This window comes from Mirounga leonina, unplaced genomic scaffold (genome assembly GCF_011800145.1).
Source record: "Mirounga leonina isolate KUSES-001 unplaced genomic scaffold, KU_Mleo_1.0 Mir_128, whole genome shotgun sequence".
Taxonomy (NCBI): Eukaryota; Metazoa; Chordata; class Mammalia; order Carnivora; family Phocidae; genus Mirounga; species Mirounga leonina.
The window spans coordinates 4,819,742-4,839,368 of NW_023270320.1; the positions used below are offsets into that span (position 1 = coordinate 4,819,742).

A 19,627-nucleotide genomic window follows, 5' to 3' on the forward strand; every position below is an offset into this window, starting at 1 on the left:
AAGAAAGAAAGAAAGAAAGAAAGAAAGAAAGAAAGAAAGAAAGAAAGGGAAAGAAAGAAAGAAAGAAAGAAAGAAGAAAGAAAGAAAGAAAGAAAGAAAGAAAGAAAGAAAGAAAGAGAAAAAGAAAGAAAACCTGGCTAAAATAAGCAATTGGAACTCTAGAAAGTCAATGGTCTACAGCAACCGAGAAAATGCCCAATCAAGAAATAGCCACATTCAAAATGGTAGAAAAATGTGTGGCATTTTTTATCAAATTTGCCCCACTCCTTCCCCGGCATAGCACAGTCTTTGTCTGGAGAAGGAAACTACAGAGTTCACAGTTCCCTTGAACTGAAGGGAGCAGAAGAAATCTTATTTTCAATATTACTATTTGCCTGGGAGCTGCCTGAAGGACTGGTCTCTGTTTCACCTAACTTGAATCTCATATAGGGAAAAGCAATGAACACTGCTCAGGAAAGCTTCAAGGAGTTGCAGACAGACACCTGGGGCAAAAGATTATGGGTAAAGACATACAATAGCCATCTAAAGCCCCAGGGAGAGGCTGGCATGAGACTATTTGGAAAAATAAGACATTTGAAAGCATCCATGTATGTGAGAAATCAAGAAAGCCACAGGGAGACCCAGGAAAGATGCATAATCACAAAAGTTCTGAGAACACAAGCCTTCTTTCTCCTCAGGGTGACCCCAAGGCTCAGAGCACACCCAACTGCCCCAGCACAGAGCCAGTCTGCAAACACTAGAAGTGTCTGTTTTTTCAAATGTCCAGTTTCAACAAAAAATCAAAAGGTAGAAAAAGAAACAGGAAAACATGCCCCATTCCAAGGAAGAAAATGAAGTGATAGAATGTTATTTTTAAATAACCATATTACAGGGGTCCCTGGGTGGCTGAATTGGTTAAGCATCTGACTCTTGATTTAGGCTCAGGTCATAATTTCAGGGTTGTGAGATTAAGCCCTACATCGGGCTCCACATTCAGAGTGGAGCTTGCTTAAAATTCTCTCTCTCTCTCCCTCTCCCTCTGCCCTTCCCCACCACTTGCACTCTATCTCTCTCTAAAAAAAATAAAATAAAATAACCATGCTAAATATGCTGAAAAGCTAAATAAAAACTTGGATTAAGAATGAAAGAAAATCAGAAAAATTATATATGAACAAAAAGAGAATATTAACAGAGATAGCAATTATAAATAGCAACCCAAAAATTATATGCTGAAACATATAACAACTAAATTTAAAAATTCACTATATGGGGGGCGCCTGGGTGGCTCAGTTGGTTAAGTGGCTGCCTTCAGCTCAGGTCATGATCCTGGAGTCCCTGGATCGAGTCCCGCATCGGGCTCCCTGCTCGGCAGGGAGTCTGCTTCTCCCTCTGACCCTCCCCACTCTCATGTGCTCTCTCTCATTCTCTCTCTCTCAAATAAATAAATAAAATCTTCAAAAAAAAATTCACTATATGGGTTCAACAACAAATTTTGGTTTACAGAAGAAAGAATCAGTGATTTGAAGATAGGGCATTTTAAATTTTGGAATCTTAGATGCATAAAGAAAAAAAGGACAAAGAAAAATGAACAAAGCCAAAGGGACGTATGAAATACCATCAGGCAAATCAAAATACATATTATGGGAGATCATGAAGTTGTTGAGGAAAAAAAGGGGGGGCAGGGAGATTATTTGAAGAAATGATGGCTGAAAATGCTCCATGTTTGAAGAATAACATGGATCTACAAATCTTAGGAGACCAATGAATTCCAATAAGACAAATGCAAACAGACTCACACCAAAACACATTACAATCAAACTCAAATGACAATGAAAAAAGAGAATTTTAAAAACAGCAAATGAAAAATGAATCACCATATACAAGGGATCCTTAACAAGAATACAGCAGATTCTTCAGTAAAAACCTTTGAGGCCAGAAGGTAGTGTGCTGATATGTTGGAATTACTAAATGGAAAAAAAAAAAAAAAAAGCCCTGACTACTGAGAATTCTATATCCAACAAAACTGTCCTGAATTTGATGGGGAAATTAATACATTTTCAGATTAAAAAGGAACAAATTTTTAAAAATTGAGGGAATTTAATACCATTAAGACCTAGCTGACAAAAAAATACTAAAGGGAATCCTTCAGGATAAATAAAAGGTTGCTAGTCTGTAACTAGAGTTTATATAGAGAAATAAAGATCTCTGGTAAAGTTAAATAAATGGTGAAAGTATAAAGATTTGTATTATTGTAATTTTCACTTATAACTCAATTTTGAAAATTTCTGTGAGATTTAAAAGATAAATGCACAAAATTAAATAATTATAAATCTATGTTAATAGATACACACTATATAAAATGTAATTTTTGACATCAAAAACAAATGTGGAAGGCAGAGCTGTACAAGAGTGGAGGTTTGTGTGTACTTGAAGTTAATTTGGTGTCAATACAAATTAGATTGTTATAAGTTTAGGAAGTTACATATAATCCCATGGTAACCACAAAGAAAATATCTATAGAATACACACAAAAGAAAATGAGAAGAGAATCAAAATGTGTCACTACAAAGGGCACCTGGGTGGCTCAGTTGTTAAGCGTCTGCCTTCGGCTCAGGTCATGATCCCAGGGTCCTGGGATCGAGTCCTGCATCGGGCTCCCTGCTCGGCAAGAAGCCTGCTTCTCCCTCTCCCATTCCCCCTGCTTGTGTTCCTGCTCTCGCTATCTCTCTGTCAAATAAATAAATAAAATCTTAAAAAAAAAAAATGTGTCACTACAAAACATGAACTAAACAAAACTGAAAGTGGTAATGGGGAAATGAGGTACAAAAAAGCTACAGGAAATAAAATAAAAAAATAATAAGATAGCAAAAGTAAGTCCTTCTCTATCTGTAATTACATTAATGTTAATGGATTAAATTTCCCAATCAAATACCATGGATTGGCAGAATGGATAACATTGCTCAACCATATGCTAAAAGAGACTCTCTGCAAGAAACGCACTTGATAGCCAATGACACAAATATGTTGACATTGAAAGGATGGAAAAATATATTACATGTAAATAGTAACAAAAGGGAATGGAAATGGCTGTAATAATATCAGACAAAATAGATCTTAAATCAACTACCATTACAAGAAAAATAAAAGTATATTCTAGATTAATAAGTGATCCATTTACCAGAAAACATACAAATTATAAACATGTATGTACCAACCATCAAAGCTCCAAAATATATGACACGAACAGACAGAATTGCTGGGAGATATAGACAGGTTCTACAATAATAGCCTTCAATACCCCACCTTTGAAAATAATGGGACAGAAGATCAATAAGAAAATAGAGGATTTAAACAACACTATATACCAATTAGACCTAATAGACATATATAGAATGGTGCCTGACAACAGCAAAATACACATTTGTCTCAACTGCATATGGACATTGCATATATTAGTCCACATTTTAGTCACAAAAAATTCTTAATAAATTTAGAAATTTGAAATCATAAAAAGTATGTTTTCTGATTAAAGTGAAACTACAAATTAAAGCAGAAGGAACACTGGAAAATTGACAAATATGTGGAAATTATCACATATTAAATAAAAAATTGGTCAACAGGTGGCCATTGGCAAGATGGCGGAGGAGTAGGAGACCTGGATTTCGTCTCCTCTCAGGAATTCAGCTGGATAGGGATCAAACCATTCTGAACACCTACAAACCCAACAGGAGATCGAAGAAAGGAATAGCAACAACTCTCTGAACAGAAAAGCGACCACTTTCTGGAAGGTAGGATGTGCGGAGAAGTGAATCCGAGGCGATATTCAGGAGGATAGATGGCGGGGGAGGGGCCTCCATTGGCCGCTTCTGGCAAGTGATAGAGCCGTGGAGCACAAAATCGGAACTTTTAAAAGTCTGCTCCGCGGAGGGACGTCACTCTGGTGGCTAAGCAGGGGGTGGAACCCTCCGGGACAGTGTGGTCTCAGGACCCTCGGGGTCACAGAAAGATTGGGGGTGACTGAGTGTGGCAGAGCTCCCAGGTAACGGAGCAGGGAAGCTGGCTAAAGAGATGGAGACCAGGCGCGGGCTCTCAGCTCAGGGTTGCCATAAACTGTGATCCGCAGCACAGTCGGGCCACTGCTCCTCCAGCAGGGACCCAACAGGCGGTAGATCCAGGGAGACTCACCTTCCTCCCCCTTCCTCCCCTGGGAGGAGCTGCTCAGGAGTGCACTGCAGGGATCTGCTGGGTTTGGAGACTCCACCTGGGTTTGGGTGCCAGAGATAGAAACGCGCGGTCACAGGCCGGGTGAGCACGGAGTGCGGCCGGAGACTGGGGAGACGGGAGTGACTGACTGCTTTTCTCTGGGGGCTCACTGAGGAGCGGGCCCGAGTTCTCAGCTCCTCCGGGGCGGAGATTGGGAGGCCGCCATTTTCACTCTCCGCCTCCAAAGTTGTACGGAAAGATCGCAGGGAACAAAAGCTCCAGAGAGCAACCCGAGCAGATTACTTAGCCCGGAGGGCAAGGGCAGGGCAATTCCACCTCCGGCAAAGACATTTGGAAACCATAGCAATAGGCCCTTCCCCCAGAAGATCAGCGAGAACAGCCAGCCAAGACCAAGTTTACCAATCAATGAGAACGGCAGAACTCCAGCACTAGGGGAATACTGCACATAGAATTCATGGCTTTTTTACCATGATTCTTTAGTTTTTCAAAGTTAATTTTTTTAACTGTCTTTTTTCTTTTTTCTTTCTTTTTTTTTTTTTGAATTTTTCTTTTTCCCTTTTTCAACCAACATCTTATCAATCTCTTTTTTAAAAAACATTTTTATTTTTCATTTTTAGAGTCATATTCTATCCCTTCATAGTAGTTACCCATATTTTTGGCATATGAATATAAGTTCTTCTCTCTTTAAAATTTTGAGATAGTTTCTTCTAACAGATCAAAATATACTCTAAATCTCTAGTGTATGGCTTTTTCTACTCCCCTGCCTGATCACATTCTCTCCCTTTTTCTTTCTTTTTTCTTTTTTTAAATCCTCTTCTTTCTTTTTTCAAACAACTTCTTATCAATTCCTTTTATAAAATCTTTTATAATCTCCATCTTTACAGTCATATTCCATCCCTTCATCATATCAACCATATTTTTGTACATATATAAGTTTTTCTTTCTTTAAAATTTTGGGAGGCACTATCTTCTAACAGACCAAAATACACCCAAAATCTAGTGAGTGGCACTGATCTATATACCAGCCTGACCATATTTGATCACATTCTGGTTTTTTGCTGTTGTTGTTGCTTTGTTTTGTTTGTTTTTATCTTTATCTTTTTCTTTTTCTCTTTTCTCTCTTTCCCTTTCTTTTCCCACTGCTTCAGGTCTTTTCTGATTTGTTTAGAGTATATTTTCTGGGGACGTTGTTACTCTGCTAGCATTTTGTTCTCTCATTAATCTATTCTACTCTGCACAAAATGACAAGACGGAAAAAATCACCTCAACAAAAAGAACAAGAGGTAGTACTGACTGCCAGGGACCTACTCAATACGGACATTAGTATGATGTCAGATCTAGAGTTCAGAAACATCACTTTAAAGATACTAGCTGGGCTTGAAAAAAATATGGAAGTTATTAGAGAAACCCTTTCTGGAGAAGTAAAAGAACTAAAATCTAACCAAGTCGAAATCAAAAAGGCTATTAATGAGGTGCAATCAAATATGGGGGCGCTAACTGCTAGGATAAATGAGGCAGAAGAGAGAATCAGGGATATAGAAGACAAAATGATGGAAAATAAAGAAGCTGAGAAAAAGAGAGATAAACAAGTACTGGATCACGAGGGCAGAATTCGAGAGATAAGCGATACCATAATGAAACAACATTAGAATAACTGGGATCCCAAAAGAAGAAGAAAGAGAGAGAGGGGCAGAAGGTATAATGGAGCAAATTATAGCAGAGAACTTCCCTAATTTGGGTAAGGAAACAGGCATCAAAATCCAGGAGGCACAGAGAACCCCTCTCAAAATCAATAAAAATAGGTCAACACCCTGACATCTAATAGTAAAATTTACGAGTCACATAGAAAAAGAGAAAATCCTGAAAGCAGCTTGGGAGAAGAGATATGTAACCTACAATGGTAGAAACATTAGACTGGCAACAAGCCTATCCACAGAGCCCTGGCAGGCCAGAAAGGACTGGCAGGATATATTCAGAGCACTAAATGAGAAAAATATGCAGCCAAGAATACTATATCTAGCTAGGCTGTCATTGAAAATGCAAGGAGAGTTAAAAAGCTTCCAGGACAAACAAAAACTAAAGGAATTTGCCAACATGAAACCAGCTCTACAAGAAATCTTGAAAGGGGTCCTCTAAGCAAAGAGAGACCCTAAAAGCAACATAGACCAGAAAGGAACACAGACAATATACGGTAACAGTCACCTTACAGGCAATACAATGGCACTAAATTCATATCTTTCAATAGTTACTCTGAATGTAAATGGGCTAAATGCCCCAATCAAAAGACACAGGCTATCAGACTGGATTAAAAAACAAGACCCATCGATATGCTGTCTGCAAGAGACTCATTTTAGAACCAACACACCCCCAGATTGAAAGTGAGGGGGTGGAAAACCATTTACCATGCTAATGGACACCAAAAGAAAGCTGGGGTGACAATCCTTACATCAGAAAAATTAGATTTTAAATCAAAGACTATAATAAGAGATGAGGAAGGACATTATATCCTACTTAAAGGGTCTATCCAACAAGAAGATTTAACAATTGCAAATATCTATGCCCTTAACATGGGAGCAGCCAATTATATAAGCCAATTAATAACAAAAGCAAAGAAACACATCGACAACAATACAATAATAGTGGGGGACTTTAACACCCCCCTCACTGAAATGGACAGATCGTCTAAGCAAAAGATCAACAAGGACATAAAGGCTTTAAATGACACACTGAACCAAATGGACTTCACAGACATATTCAGAACATTCCATCCCAAAGCAACAGAATACACATGAATGTGTATTCTAGTGCCCATGGAACATTGTCCAGAAGAGATCACATCCTAGGTCATAAATCAGGTCTCAACTGGTACCAAAAGATTGGAATCATTCCCTGCCTATTTGCAGACCACAGTGCTTTGAAACTAGAACTCAATCACATGAGGAAAGTCGGAAAGAACTCAAATACATGGAGGCTAAAGAGCATCCTACTAAAGAATGAATGGGTCAACCAGGAAATTAAAGAAGAATTAAAAAAATACATGGAAACCAATGAAAATGAAAACACAACTATTCAAAATCTTTGGGATGCAGCAAAGGCAGTCCTAAGAGGAAAATATATAGCAATACAAGCCTTTCTCAAGAAACAAGAAAGGTCTCAAGTACACAACCTAACCCTACACTTGAAGGAGCTGGAGAAAGAACAGCAAATAAAGCCTAAACCCAGCAGGAGAAGAGAAATAATAAAGATCAGAGCAGAAATCAATGAAATAGAAACCAAAAGAACAGTAGAACAGATCAACGAAACTAGGAGCTGGTTCTTTGAAAGAATTAACAAGATTGATAAACCCCTGGCCAGACTTATCAAAAAGAAAAGAGAAATGACCCAAATCAACAAAATAATGAATGAAAGAGGAGAGATCACAACCAACACCAAAGAAATACAAACAATTATAAGAACATATTATGAGCAGCTCTATGCCAGCAAATTAGATAACCTGCATTTCGCATGCATTCCTAGAGACATATCAACTACCAAAACTGAACCAGGAAGAAATAGAAAATCTGAACAGACCTATAACCACTAAGGAAATGGAAGCAGTCATCAAAAATCTCCCAACAAACAAAAGCCCAGAGCCAGATGGCTTCCCAAGGGAATTCTACCAAACATTTACAGAAGAATTAATACCTATTCTTCTGAAACTCTTCCAAAAAATAGAAATGGAAGGAAAACTTCCCAACTCATTTTATGAGGCCAGCATTACCTTGATCCCAAAACCAGACAAAGACCTCATCAAAAAGGAGAATTACAGGCCAATATCCCTGATGAACATGGATGCAAAAATTCTCACCAAATTACTAGCCAATAGGATCCAACTGTACATTAAAAGGATTATTCACCACGACCAAGTGGGATTTAATCCTGGGCTGCAAGGTCGGTTCAACATCCGCAAATCAATCAATGTGATACAATACATTAACAAAATTAAGAACAAGAATCATATGATCCTCTCAATAGATGCAGAAAAAGCTTTTGACAAAGTACAGCATCCTTTCTTGATCAAAACTCTTCAGAGTATAGGCATAGAGGGTACATACCTCAATATCATAAAAGCCATCTATGAAAAACCTACAGCAAATATCATTCTCAATGGGGAAAAACTGAGAGCTTTCCCCCTAAGGTCAGGAACGTGGCAGGGATGTCCACTATCACCACTGCTATTCAACATAGTATTGGAAGTCCTAGCAACAGCAATTAGACAACAAAAAGAAATCAAAGGCATCCAAATCGGCAAAAAAGAAGTCAAACTCTCACTCTTTGCAGATGATATGATACTTTATGTGGAAAACCCAAAAGACTCCACCCCAAAACTGCTAGAACTCATACAGGAATTCAGTAAAGTGGCAGGATAGAAAATCAATGCACAGAAGTCAGTGGCATTCCTATACACCAACAACAAGATAGAAGAAAGAGAAATTAAGGAGTCGATCCCATATACAACTGCACCCAAAACCATAAGATACCTAGGAATAAATCTAACCAAAGAGACAAAGGATCTGTACTCAGAAAACTATAAAATACTCATGAAAGAAATTGAGGAAGACACAAAGAAATGGAAAAACGTTCCATGCTCATGGATTGGAAGAAAAAATATCGTGAAGATGTCAATGCTACCTAGAGCAATCTACACATTCAATGCAATGTCCATCAAAATACCATCCACTTTTTTCAAAGAAATGGAACAAAAATCCTAAAATTTGTATGGAACCAGAAAAGACCCCGCATAGCCAGAGGAATGTTGAAAAAGCAAAGCAAAGCTGGCGGCATCACAAATCCGGACTTCCAGCTCTATTACAAAGCTGTCATCATCAAGACAGCATGGTACTGGCACAAAAACAGACACATAGATCAGTGGAACAGAAGAGAGAGTCCAGAAATGGACCCTCAACTCTATGGTCAAGTAATCTTTGACAAAGCAGGAAAGAATGTCCAATGGAAAAAAGACCGTCTCTTCAACAAATGGTGTTGGGAAAATTGGACAGCCACATGCAGAAGAATGAAACTGGACCATTTCCTTATACCACACACAAAAATAGGCTCAAAATGGTGGGAAGACCTCAATGTGAGACAGGATTCCATCAAAATCCTAAAGGAGAACACAGGCAGCAACCTCTTTGACCTCAGCTGCAGCAACTTCTTCCTAGAAACATCGCCAAAGGCAAGGGAAGCAAGGGCAAAAATGAACTATTGGGACTTCATCAAGATAAGAAGCTTTTGCAAAGCAAAGGAAACAGTCAACAAAACCAAAACACAACCGACAGAATGGGAGAAGATATTTGCAAATGACATATCAGATAAAGGGCTAGTATCCAAAATCTATAAAGAACTCATCAAACTCAACACCCAAAGAACAAAGAATCCAATCAAGAAATGGGCAGAAGACATGAACAGACATGTTTCCAAAGAAGACACCCAAATGGCCAACAGACACATGAAAAAGTGCTCAATATCGCTCAGCATCAGGGAAATCCAAATCAAAACCTCAGTGAGATACCACCTCATACCAATCAGAATGGCTAAAATTAACAAGTCAGGAAATTACAGATGTTGGCGGGGATGCGGAGAAAGGGGAACCCTCCTACACTGTTGGTGGGAATGCAAGCTGGTGTAGCCACTCTGGAAAACAGTATGCAGGTTCCTCAAAAAGTTGAAAATAGAGTTACCATATGATCCAGCAATTGCACTACTGGTTATTTACCCCAAAGATACAAAGTAGGGATCCGAAAGGGTACATGCACCCCGATGTTCATAGCAGCAATGTCCACAATAGCCAAACTGTGGAAAGAGCCAAGATGTCCATCGACAGTTGAATGGATAAAGAAGAGGTGGTATATATATACAATGGAATATTATGCAGCCATCAAAAGGAATGAGATCTTTCCATTTGCAACGACATGGATGGAACTGGAGGGTATTATGTTGAGCGAAATAAGTCAAACAGAGAAAGACATATAGCATATGACCTCACTGATATGAGGAATTCTTAATCGCAGGAAACAAACTGAGGGCTGCTGGAGTGGGGGGTGGGGTGGGAGGGATGGGGTGACTGGGTGATAGACACTGGAGAGGGTATGTGCTCTGGTAAGCACTGTGAATTGTGCAAGACTGTTGAATCTCAGATCTGTACCTCTGAAACAAATGATGCAATATATGTTAAGAAAAAGAAGAAGAAGAAGAAGGTGGTAGCAGGAGGTGAAGAATGAAGGGGGGGAAATCGGAGGTGTAGACTAACCATGAGAGATGATGGACTCTGAAAAACAAACAGAGGGTTCTAGAGGGGAGGGTGGTGGGAGGATGGGTTAGCCTGGTGATGGGTATTGAGGAGGGCATATTCTGCATGGGGCACTGGGTGTTATGCACAAACAATGAATCATGGAACACTACATCTAAAACTTATGATGTAATATTGGGGATTAACATAAGAATTTAAAAAAAAAGATTATAATTAAAAAAAAAGTTGGTCAACAAAAAGACACAAGGGAAATTAGAAAATATTCTCAAACAAATGAAAACAAAAACACAATACACAAGATTTATGAGATGCAGGAAAATGCTGCTCACAGTAATTTTTAACTATAAAACAATATCTTAAAAAGGAAGTATTTAAATCAACAATTTAAACTTGCAGCATCAATCAATCAATAAAAACAAACAAACAAACCCAAAGGTAGCAGAAGGAAGAAAATAATAAAGATTAGAACAGAAACAAAAACAAATAGAAAAAAATCGAGAATAAAAAATTAAATACCAACAAAATTGAAAAAACTTTTACCTAGAATGACTAAAATAAAGAAAGAATATTCAAATAATTAAATTGCAAATGAAATTGGGGACACTGCTATCAATTCTACAGAAATAACAAGCTTTATAAGATGAAAAACTGAGAACCAACATTTGGATAAGCTAATAAAATGAACAAATGTTTAGGAACAGCCTATCTACCAGCACTGAATCACAAAGAAATAGAAAGTCTGACTAGATCTGTAAACCATAAAGAGATTAAATCAGTAATCACAACCCTTGAAACAAAGAAACTTCCTGGAACAGATACCTTCACTGGTGAATTTTACCAAATATTTACAGAAGAGTTAAATCAAACTTTCTCAAACTCTTCCAATAAATATAACAAGAGGGCACACACCCAGATGCATTCTATGAGGCCAAAATTACCCTAATACAAGAACTAAGGACACTATAATAATGGAAAATTATAAACAAATATTGATTATGAATATTAATAGAATGTCCTCAACAAACAAGTAAACAGAATTCAACAGATATTTTTAAAAATTGTATGTCATGACCAGGTGGGAATAATTCATGAAATATGACAATGATTCAACATACAAAAATCAATGTAATACACCACATTAAAGGAGTAAAGGGAAAAAAACACAACCATCTCCATTGAAGCAGAAAAATTATTTGACAAAATTGAACCTTTTCATTATAAAAAAATCTAACAAATTAGGAGTAGAAGAAAATTCCCTCAATATAGTAAGGACTATCTGTAAAAACCACACAGCTATACTTCCAGGGAAGATGGAAGAGTAGGAGAATCCTAAATGTACCTCGTCCCATGGCTACAACTAGATAACATCCACATCAGTGTAAATAACCCAAAAAATGACCCAAAGCCTGGCAGAACAGATTCTCCACAGCCAACTGTAGAGAAGAGACCATCTCAGAGAGGGTATGAAGGGCAGAGATATGATCAGGAGAAACAGACCTGTGAGACTGACCACAGGAGGGAGAGACATCTCAGGTGTGGAGAGAGGAGAGAAACAGACTCTCACACTAGAAAGCTCAGGCAAGGGGAATTCACATGGGAAAGATAAATCCTGACAACATTTGGCTTTGAAAAACAGAGGGCATAATTTCACAAGAGTTTACAATCAATCAGTGGGGCTTAACACTTGGAAGTTTAAAAATCACTGGGATTGGCTCTGGGAGAGCCAGGAAGGTAAGAGGAAATTTGAGTCCTTGTCCTTAAAGAGAGAGCACAACAAACAACCCCATGGAGATGGAACATAGAAAGCAGTTTTTAAAACATCTGGGGTACAAAGATACAAATGTAGTGATCTGAAGGGGTACTTGCACCCCAATGTTTATAGCAGCAATGTCCACAATAGCAAACTATGGAAAGAGCCAAGATGTCTATCAACAGATGAATGGATAAAGAAGATGTGGTGTGTGTGTGTGTGTGTGTGTGTGTGTATATAATGGAATATTACGCAGCCATCAAAAAAACCACAATGAAATCTTGCCATTTGCAACAATGTGGATGGAACTACAGGGTATTATGCTAAGCGAAATAAGTCAATCAGAGAAAGACAACTATCGTATGATCTCACTGATATGAGGAATTTGGGAAACAAGACAGGATCATAGGGGAAGGGAGGGAAAAATGAAACAAGACATGAAATATGACAATATGACAACTGGAGAGGGAGACAAACCATAAGAGACTCTTAATCTCAGGAAACAAATTGAGGGTTTCTGGGAGGGATGGGGTAGCTGGGTGACGGACATTGGGGAGGTTATGTGCTATGGTGAGCACTGTGAATTGTGTAAGACTGATGAATCACAGACCTGTACCCCTGAAACAAATAATAAATTATATGATAATTAAAAAGTAAAATAATTAAAAAAAACACCTGGGGTATACAAGAGGGAGATTCATTTACTAATCTCAGAGCCTGAGCTGGGAGGGAAGGATCTTTCAGAGACTTCTCCAGGAACAATGGAGCTAGTAGGCACCATTTCCCTCCTCTGCCCCACAACCTAGATACACAGACCTGTGGGAAACAGTGCTAGTTTGCTAGTTTGCTAACAGATCACCCTGCCCCTGCATTCTCCTGCAGACATGCTCTTTCCCGCCAGGTCTTATCTCAGGTTTCCTCCAATAGCAGCCCCACATAAACCTTGCTAACACTGCACACCCTGCCCCTACGTTCTCCTTCAAACTTGCCCCCTCCAATATGCCAATGACCAGTGCCCATCCAAAGTGGTACCACAAGCCTGGCAATATGCAAGTTGTCCCAACAGGGGCAGTGCCACTCTAAAGTGACTCCTGCTCTGGGGAAAGAGGAAGATAACCACACATCCCAATTCCATTGCAGCCCCAGTCTGACTGCAGGCCCTATCCACAAAGCTTCTCAGGGGACAACACAGGGAAAGTGTCCTGCAGTTTGGTGCTAACACGTCTCTGAGAAACTCTTGGTCTGACCCAACTCAAGCCCAAGGTAACCCCAAATTGGCCCCCTAACTGCACAGGGACCAAATCCTGCCCATAACAGGCAAAGAGAACTAAGGCAGGTGATTGCCCTGAAGGCAAAAGCAGCTCAGCCATAATAGTAGGGTGCATAAAATGAACCTAGGAGATACCCTTGATGCACCAAGTTCTGATAAACAGGGGACATTGCACTGCAGGACACTATAGGACCTCTTCTTCATAAAGCCTCTACTTTCTAGAGCAGGACACATAGCTTCCCTTCCTAATACATAGAAACAGACACAAAGAGGTAGACAAAATGAGGAGACAGAGGAATATGTCCCAAATGAAAGAAAAGGACAAAATCACAGCAAGACACCTAAATGAAATGGAGAAAAGTAATATGTCTGAAAGAAATTTTAAATTAATGGTCATAAAGATACTTATTGGACTTGAAAAAAGAGTGGAGGACATCAGTGAGACCCTTAACAGAGAGAGAGAAAACATTAAAAAAATCAGAGATGAAGAACTCAATAACTGAAATTAAAAATACACTAGATGGGGACACCTGGGTGGCTCAGTTGGTTAAGTGTCTCCCTTTGGCTCAGGTCATGATCCCAGAGTCCTGGGATTGAGTCCTGCATCCAGGTCCCTGCTCAGCAGAGAGCCTGCTTCTCTCTCTCCCTCTGCCTCTCCCCACTCTCCTCTCTCCTGCTCTTGCTCTCTCTCCTCTCAAATAAATAATAAATAATTTTTAAAGTACACTAGATGGAATAAATAATAGACTATATGAAGGAGAAGAATGGATCAGGAACCTAGAGAAAAGAGTAATGTAAAGTGATCAAGTGAATAAGAGAAAAAATAATAAGAAATGAAAACAGACTTAGGGAACTCAGCAACACCTAAAAGTGTAATCATATTTGCATTATGGGATCCCAGAAAGAGAAAAGGTGGCAGAAAATTTATTTGAAGAAATAATGGTAGAAAATTTCCTGAATCTAGGGAAGGAAACAAAACTCCATATTCCAGAGGTACAAGCAGCCCCACCAAAATCAATCTAAGGAGGTCTACACCAAGAGACATGGTGATTAAAATAGAAAAAAAAAAAGAGTAATGAGGAGAATTTTAAAAGGAGCAAGAGAAAAGAAAACAGTTACATATAAGGGAAACCCCATAAGGCTATCAGTTGATTATTTAGCAGAAACTTTTAGGCCAGAAGAGACTGGCATGATATATTCAAAATACTAGAAGGAAAAAAAAAAAAAAGCTGTGACCACACTCTATCCAGCAAGCCTATCATTCTGAATAGGAGATATAGTTTCCCAGATAAACAAAAGTTAAAGGAATTCATGGCCACTAAACCAGTTCTACAAGAAATGTTAAAGGGGACTCTGAGTGGAAAGGAAAAACCATAAGTAGGAGTAAGAAAAGTAGGAAGCACAAGAGCAGTAAAAATAAGTATATCTATAAAAATGAGTCAAGGTAGGAGGGCAAGTGATGTAATGAGCACTGGGTATTATATAAGATTAATGAATTACTGACCTCTACCTCTGAAACTAATAATACATTATATGTTAATTAATTGAATTTAAATTAAAAAAAATAAAATTAAAGAGTTAAAGGATTCACAAAATAAGAGGATGTAAAGGATGATGCTATATACTTAAAATTTAAAGAGAGTAAATAATGGGTTCAATCTTAAGCAACGATCAACTTAATATAGACTGCCATATGCTGAGGATGATATATACAAACATAATGTTAACCATGAATCAAAAACCAGTAATAGAGGTGCATAAAATAAAAAGGAATCCAAATATATCACTAAAGAAAGCCAGCAAATCATGAAAGAAGAGAGTAAGAGAAGAAAGGAATAGAGAACTACAAAAACAACCCATTAAACAAGTAACAGAATGGTAATAAGTACATAGCTATCAGTAATTATTTTGAATGTAAATGGACTAAATGCTCCAATCAAAAGATACAGGGATGGGTGGCTCAGTCAGTTGAGCATCCAACTCAATTTTGGCTGAGGTCATGGTCTTGGGGTTGGGATTGGGCCCCATGTCAGGCTCTTTGCTCAGCAAGAAGTCTGCTTGAAGATTCTCTTCCTCTCCTCCTCCCCCCCATTAACACACACACTCTCAAATAAATTTTTTCAAAAAGATGTAGAGTGACAGAATGGATAAAAAAGCAAGACCCTTCTATATGCTGCCTAAAAAAGACCCATTTCAGACCTAAAGACACATGCAGATCGAAAGTGAGAAGATAGAAAAGCAATTATTATTAAAATGGAAGTGAAAAGAAAGCCATGGTAACAATACTTATATTAGAAAAAATAAAATTCTAAAACAAAGAGTGTAATAAGACACAAAAAAGGACACAATATAATCTTAAAGGGAAGAATCCAACAAGAAGATGTAACAATTCTAAATATGTATGCAACCAACATGGGAGCATTCAAATACATAAATCAGCTAATAAAAACACAAAGGAAGTAATCAATAGTAATACAATAATAGTAAGAGACTGTAACACTTCATTTACATCAATGGATCCAAACAGAAAATCAAGGAAACAGTGGTTTTGAATGGCACATTAGACCAGATGGATCTAACAGATATATTCAGAACATTCCATCCTAAAAAACAGAATACACGTTCTTTTCAAGTGCAATTAAAACACTGCCCAGGACATATTATGTATTGGAACAAAACAAATCTCAACAAATTCAAAAAGATTAAAGTCATATCATTCATCTTTCATCTCTTCTGACTACAATGTTAGGAAACCAGAAATCAACCACAAGAAAAATCTGGAAAGAACACAAATAAACGGAGATTAAATAACATGCTACTTAACAACGAATGGGTCAACTAAGAAATCAAGAAGGAAATTTAAAAAATACATAAAGACATATGAAAATGAAAACACAATGGTCCAAAATCTTTGGGATTCAGCATAAGCTATTCTAAGAGGAAAGTCTGTAAAAATACAGGCCCACCTCAAGAAGCAAAAAAAATATCAAATAAACAACCTAACCTTACACCTAAAGGAGCTAAAAAAACAAACAAAACTCCAACCCTGTAGAAGGAAGAAAACAATAAAGATTAGAGCAGAAAAAAAAAATGAAATAGGAACTAAGAGAACAATAGAACAGATCAGTGAAACCAGAAGCTGATTCTTTGGAAATATAAAAAAACTGATAAAACTTTATCCAGACTCAGAAAAAAAATGAGGACTCAAATAAACAAAATCAGAAATTAAAGAGGAGAAATAACTGACATCACAGAAATTCAAATGTTTATGACAATATTATGAAAAATTATTGCCGACAAATTGGACAACGTAGAAGAAATGGATAAATTCCCAGAAATATGATTTCCCAAAACTGAATCAAGAAGAAATAGAATATTTTAACAGATGGAAAACCAATGAAATCAGTAATTAAAAAAAAAAACTCCCAACAAATAAGTTCAAGACCAGGGGCACCTGGGTGACTCCTTTGGTTAAGTGCTTGCCTTTGGCTCAGGTCATGATCTTGGGGTTCTGGGATTGAGCCCCATGTTGATCTCCCTGCTCAGCAGGGAGTCTGCTTCTCCCTCTTCCTCTGCCCCTCCCCCCACTCACTTTCTCTCTCACTCTGTCTCAAATAAATAAATAAAATCTTTAAAACAAAATGTTCAGGACCAGATGACTTCACAGAGGAATTCTACCAAACATTTAAAGAAGAGTTAATACTTATTCTTCTCAAACTACTTCAAAAAAAATAGAAGAGGAAGGAAAACTTTCAAATTCATTCTATGAGGCCAGCATTACCCTGATAACCAAACCATATAAAAACACTACAAAAAAAAAAAAGAGAGAGAGAGAGAGAGAGAGAGAAGGAGAGAGAAAGAATGAGAATTACAGGTCAATATCTCTGATGAACATAGCTGCAAAAATCCTCAACAAACAAAAAAATTCCTCAACAAAATGTTAGCAAACTGAATCTAACAACATATTTTAAGAAATCATTCACCATAATCAAGTAGGATTTATTCCCAGGAAGCAAGGGTAGTTCAATATTCACAACTCAGTCAATGTGATGCATCACATCAATAAAAAAAAAGGATAAAAATCATATGATCATTTCAATAGCTGTAAAAAAGCATTTGACAAAGTATAAAATCCATTCATAATAAAAACCCTCAGCAAAGTAGGTTTAGAGGAAACATACCTCAGCATAACAAAGTCCATACTTGAAAAACCCACAGCTAACATCATCCTCAATGGGGAAAAACTGACAGCTTTCCCCCTAAGACTTAAGCAAGACAAAAATATCCAATCTCACTACTTTTAGTCAACATAGTACTAGAAGTTCTAGCCACAGCAATCAGACAACAAAAAGAAATAAAATTAGTAATGAAGAAGTAGAACTTTTACTATCTTCAGATGACATATTATATATAGAAAATTATAAAGAATCCACCAAAAAACTACTAGAACTGATAAATCAATTCAGTAAGGTCACAGGTTACAAAATTAATATACAGAAATCCACTGCATTTCTATACACTAATAATGAAGTAATAGGGAAATTAAGAAAACAATGCATTTACAATTACATCAGAAATAATAGAATACCTTGTTATAAACTTAACCAAGATTAAAGATTTGTATTCTGAAAACTATAAAACACTGATTAAAGAAATTGAAGATGACACAAATAGAAAGATATTCTATGTTCATGAACTGGAAAAACAAATATACTTAAAATGTCCATACTCTCTAAAGCAATCTACAGATTTAACGCAATCCCTATCAAAATACTAACAGCATTTGGGGTGCCTAGGTGGCCCAGTTGGCTAAGTGACCAACTCTTGATTTTGGCTCAGGTCATGATTTCAGGTCATGAGATTGAGCCCCAGGTCAAGCTCTACACTGCATATGGAGCCTGCTTAAGAGTCTTTCTCCTTCTTCCTTTAACTCCTCCCTGCTCACACTCTCTTTCTCTCTCTCTCTCAAGTAAATAAATACCAACGGCATTTTTCACAGAACTAGAACAATACTAAAATTTTTATGGAACCATAAAAGACCCCAAATAATGAAAGCAATCTTGAAAAAGAAAAACAAAACTATAACCTCTGGAGATTTTGATTCCTTAAGTCTGAGATGGTGCCTGGGAATCTGTTTTTGTGAGTAGAGCTTCAGGTGATTCTTAAGGATCAAGCAGGTTTGGGAAATATTGGTGTGGTAGTTAACAGCAGGGCTTTGGAAGCAGATGGATCTGGGTTCTAGTCACATTTCATTTAATTGCCAGCTGTGTGTTTTGGAGCACATAAATAACTTCCTTAAGTTTTAGCTTCCTCTAATAGGAGTACTTACCTCTTAGAATTATAATTTTTTTAAAAGACTTTATTTTTTAGAGACAGAGTGAGCACAAGCAGGGGGAGCAGCAGGCAGAGGGAGAGGCAGGCTCCCTACTGAGCAGAGAGCCCAATGTGGGACTTGACCCCAGACCCTGGGATCATGACCTGAGCTGAAGGCAGACGTTTAACGGACTGAGCCACCCAGGGATCAAACCATTCTGAACACCTACAAACTCAACAGGAGATCGAAGAAAAGAATACCAAAAACTCTCTGAACAGAAAAGCGACCACTTTTTGGAAGGTAGGACGTGTGGAGAAGTGAATCTGAGGTGATATTTGGGAGAATAGACGGCGGGGGAGGGGGCCTCCAACCGCAGCTTCTGGCAAGTGATAGAGCAGTGGAGCACAAAATCGGAACTTTTAAAAGTCTGCTCCGCTGAGGGACGTCGCTCCAGTGGCTAAGTGGGGGGTGGAACCCTCCGGGACAGTGTGGTCTCAGGACCCTCGGGGTCACAGAAAGACTGGAGTTGCCTGAGTGCAGCAGAGCTCCCAGGTAGCAGAGCAGGGAAGCCGACTGCAGAGACGGAGCCAAGGAGTGGGCTTTCAGCTCAGAGTTGCCATAAACCGAGATCCAAGGCACAGTTGGGCCCCTGATCTTCCAGCTGGGACCCAACAAGCAGCAGATCGGGGGAGACTCCCCTTCCTCGCCCAGGAGGAGTGGCGTGGGAATGCACCGCAGGAATCTGCTGGGTTTGGAGACTCCACACTGGGTCGTGCGCCAGAGATAGAAATGCTCAGTCAC

General features: G+C 38.3%; 1 protein-coding gene across 1 annotated transcript in view; it reads right to left on the bottom strand.

Moving 5' to 3' along the window:
- ADAM2 (ADAM metallopeptidase domain 2) overlaps positions 1 to 19,627 on the bottom strand; it is a 166,493-nt gene that overhangs the window by 9,007 nt on the left and 137,859 nt on the right. The gene's annotated exons all lie outside the window — the stretch shown is intronic.